General features: G+C 42.3%; 1 long non-coding RNA gene across 1 annotated transcript in view; it reads left to right on the forward strand.

Moving 5' to 3' along the window:
• The first annotated feature begins 936 nt into the window (after positions 1-936).
• Positions 937-4,376, forward strand: part of LOC139022922 (uncharacterized) — a 36,701-nt gene continuing 33,261 nt past the window's right edge. The window contains exons 1-2 of the long non-coding RNA XR_011473994.1: positions 937-1,163; positions 3,792-3,872. This is a non-coding gene — a long non-coding RNA (uncharacterized lncRNA). The remainder of the gene's footprint in view (positions 1,164-3,791; positions 3,873-4,376) is intronic.

Here is a 4,376-nt window from a genome sequence, read left to right on the forward strand (position 1 = left end):
TTATAAAATAAGATATGAATAATCAAAAGATTTAAATGAATAGAATTAACTACTTCAAAGAACGAAAAAATAAATAAAATAATATAGACCTAAATGCTCAAGCGCACACATTCGTTCTGAAAGATCAGCAGATCCTCTGAGCTGGTGRAAGAACAAGGCCTCTGTCTACCCACGGCTTACTAAAGTCATGACAGGGAGACTCTGCATAGTTACCACATCCGTTCCCTCTGAGAGGGTCTTCTCGAAAACGGGACAAATAATTACTGAGAGAAGAGACCGCATCAGCCCCTCGAAAAGTGAGGCAGCTTGCATTTCTGAATGCAAATCTCGCATAAAAGCAAAATATGGTCAGCATTGCTGTGTGCTGCTGGTTATAACATGGCAATAAAGAAGAGAGAGAAAAGAGCGACCAGTTTAATGTTTTAAGTAGGATGCTGCAGTTTTGCACATTATTATTTATTTTTCTTTGATATGGTGGAATATTCTATTATTATGTTGTTCAGATTGTATTTGTTTTTGCACTTTGTTTATATATATTAAAAAGTTATACTTTAAATGCAAATGTTTTCATAACAAACCAATGCATTTTTAAATACATTGTGGTTAAGGTAKAGTATGATTTCATTTAATCATTTAATTATAATTGTTTTAATTAACACCCGTCATACATAGTCAAACTATCGCAAACTGTTTGACTTGAAAAAATACAAAACGTATTTTTTTTAAGGAGCCGTTTGGGAGCCAAAAGTGCCGGCTCTTTTTGGTGAGCTGTGCCGAACGAGCCGGCTCACTAAAAAGAGCCGGAATGCCCATCACCAGACTATGTGACTGTGAGTGAGTTGGTTCGGCCCTCCCTGACGCATCTTTGGTTCATTGGTTGACACTGCGTGTCTGATTGACAGGAACAACAGGTAAGGCTGTTAGTCTGAGCAGACAGTCAGAACGAATGTGTGCGCTTGAGCATTTAGGTCTATATTATTWATTTTTTTCGTTCTTTGAATTAGTTAATTCTATTCATTTAAATAYTTTGATTATTCATATCTTATTTTAAAAATATTTGTATAAATAGTTTCAGCTCTTCTGTTATGCGAGCCGGCTYCCAACGTTCACCTACAAGACCGGCACTTAGAGCTGACTCGTTCACGAACGACCTATCATTAAAGGTCAGTTCCTGCACAGTCCCATGCAGTTGATGTCGAGGAGACTTCTCGATTTACGATGTTTAAAAAGCACTCGTTTTAAAGGAATGCTTTAGATATCATACTTTGCATGAATGTCTGTGGATGAGGGTTATTGATACTTTCAGAAAGCACTGTATGAGTGTAATATAGTTGCTTAACTTACAGCGCATTAGGAAAGTATTCTGACCCCTTCACTTYCTCCACATTCTGTTGTGTTACAWCCACAGGACGTTGGCGGAACCTTAATTGGGGAGGATGGGCTCGTGGTAATGGTTGAACTGGAAATTGTGGAATGGCATCAAATACATCAAACAAATAGTGTCCATGTGTTTGAAGTCATTCCATTTGCCCCGTTCCAGGAATTATTATGAGCCGTTCTCCCATCAGCAAMCTCCACTGGTTGCAGCATTATTCTAAAATTGATTCAATAATTAGTTTTCCTTATCAAAGCAAAAACTGGTTTTTAGACATTTTTTGCAAATAAACATTTTGAAATACCTTATTTACATAAGTATTCAGACCCTTCGTTATGAGACTCGAAATTGAACTCAGGTGCATCCTGTTTCCATTGATCATCCTTGAGATGTTTCTACAACTTGATTGGAGTCCACTTKGGGTAAATGTAATTAATTGGACATGATTTGGAAAGGGAAAAACCAAGCCATGAGGTAGAAGGAGTTGTCCGTAGAGCTCCGAGACAGGATTGTGTCGAGGCACAGATCTGGCGAAGGGTACCAAAACATTTCTACAGCATTGAAGGTCCCCAAGAACACAGTGGCCTTCATCATTCTTTTTTWAATTAGATTTGTTTTACCCTTCTCTCCCTAATTTCGTGATATCCAGTTGGTAGTTACAGTCTTGTCCCATCGCTGCAACTCCCGTATGGACTCGGGACAGGCGAAGGTTGAGAGTCATGCGTCCTCCGAAACGCGACCTCGCCAAGCCACACTACTTATTGACACACTGCTCGCTTAACCTGGAAGCAAACCGCATCAATGTTTCGAAGGAAACACTGTACAGCTGGCGACCGAAGTCAGCGTGAATGYGCCTGGCCTGGYACAGGAGTCGCAAGAGCGAGATGGGACAAGGACATCCAGGCCGGCCAAACCCTCCCCTAACCTGAACGACTCTCGACCAATTGTGTGCCGCCTCATGGGTCTCCTGGTCACKGCCGGCTGCGACACAGCCTGGGATCGAACCCGGGTCTGTAGTGAGGCCTCTAGCACTGTGATGCAGTGCCTTAGATCGCTGCGCAACTCGGGAGGCCTCTAGCCTCCATCATTCTTAAATGGAAGAAGTTTGGAACACCCAAGACTCTTCCTAGAGCTGGCCGCCAGGCCAAACTAAGCAATCGGAGAAGGGCTTTGGTCAGGCAGGTGACCAAGAACCCGATGGTCACTGACAGAGCTCCAGAGTTCCTCYGTGGACTCTCAGACCATGAGAAACAAGATTCTCTGGTCTGATGAAACCAAGATTGAACGTTTTGGCCTGAATGCCAAGTGTCACGTCTGGAGGAAACCAGGCACAGCTCATAACCTGGCCAATACCATCCCTAAGGTGAAGCTTGGTGGTGGCAGGATCATGCTGTGGGGATGTTTTTCAGCGGCAGGGACTGTGAGACTAGTCAGGATCGAGGGAAAGATGAATGGAGCAAAGTACAGACGGATCCTTGATGAAAACCTGCTCCAGAGTACTCAGGATCTCAGACTGGGGCGAAGGTTCATCTTACAACATGACAACGACCCTAAGCACACAGCCATGACAACGCAGGAGTGGCTTCGGGACAAGTCTCTGAATGTCCTTGAATGGCCCAGCAAGATCCCAGACTTGAACCTGATCGAACATCTCTGGAAAGACCTGAAAAAAGCTGTGCACCGACGCTCCCCATTCAATCAGACAGAGCTTGAGAGGATCTGCAGAGAAGAACAGGAGAAACTCCCCAAATACAGGTGTGCCAAGCTTGTAGTGTCATACCCAAGAATACTCGAGGCTGTAATTGCTGCCAAAGGTGCTTCAACAGAGTACTGAGTAAAGGGTCTGAATACCTACGTAAATGTGATATTAAAGATTTACATTTTTTATAAATTTGCACAYATTTCTAAAAAACTGTTTTTGCTTTGTCATTATGGGGTATTGTGTGTAGATTAATGAGGGGGTAAAAACAATTTAATCCATTTTAGAATAAGACTGTAACGTAACAAAATGTGGAAAAAGTGGAAAAAGTCCAAGGGTCTGAATACTTTCCGAATGCAGTGTATGTAGATATTCTAAACAAAGGGTTTTGATAACTTTCAAGTGCAACAGTTCGATGTAGATTAAACCATCCTTTACATCATATTGTTGAAGCAGGTTTCTGCTAATATAACAATGTGCAAATATTACACTTATCTTTCATCTTTTATTGTCCTTCACAGCCGATACAGACACTGTACCTATCAACATTGTCTGGTGGTGCTGAGGCCAAACATGTCAGTTGTCATACCCCTTTATGGTGTCCCATATCGTTGCCCCCATTGATAGTACCATTTGATTCTATAATACAATAGACAAAAAGTACTAGATGTGTCTTGTATCATTTTATTGCTGAGTGCAAGGTCTCTCTCCATTCAGAGACATCAGCATCAAGCCTGTCTGTCATTCTGGACTCCATCACATCATCTTGCAAGTATGCCGAGTGTTGGCGCCATACAGGTATTTGTGAACACATAGTCACTAGTCTATTATAAATGGCAGTTAGAATAGGTGATATCTGACACACAAACAGATACTAAACTCAGCAAAAAAAGAAACGTCCTATCACGGTCAACTGCATTTATTTACAGCAAACTTAACATGTGCAAATATTTGTATGAACATAACAAGATTCAACAACTAAGACATAAATTGAACAAGTTCTACAGACATGTGACTAACAGAAATTGAGTAATGTGTCCCTGAACAATGGGGGGTCAAAATCAAAAGTAACAGTCAGTATCTGGTGTGGCCACCAGCTGCATTAAGTACTGCAGTGCATCTCCTCCTTGTGGACTGAACCAKATTTGCCAGTTCTTGCTGTGAGATGTTACCCCACTCTTCCACGAGGGCAACTGCAAGATCCGGGACATTTCTGGGGGGGAATGGGGGAATGGCCCTAGCCCTCACCCTCCGATCCAACAGGTCTCACGCACAGAATGAGCAGTATGGCTGGTGGCATTG

Source organism: Salvelinus sp. IW2-2015, linkage group LG23 (assembly GCF_002910315.2).
Source record: "Salvelinus sp. IW2-2015 linkage group LG23, ASM291031v2, whole genome shotgun sequence".
Classification (NCBI taxonomy): domain Eukaryota; kingdom Metazoa; phylum Chordata; class Actinopteri; order Salmoniformes; family Salmonidae; genus Salvelinus; species Salvelinus sp. IW2-2015.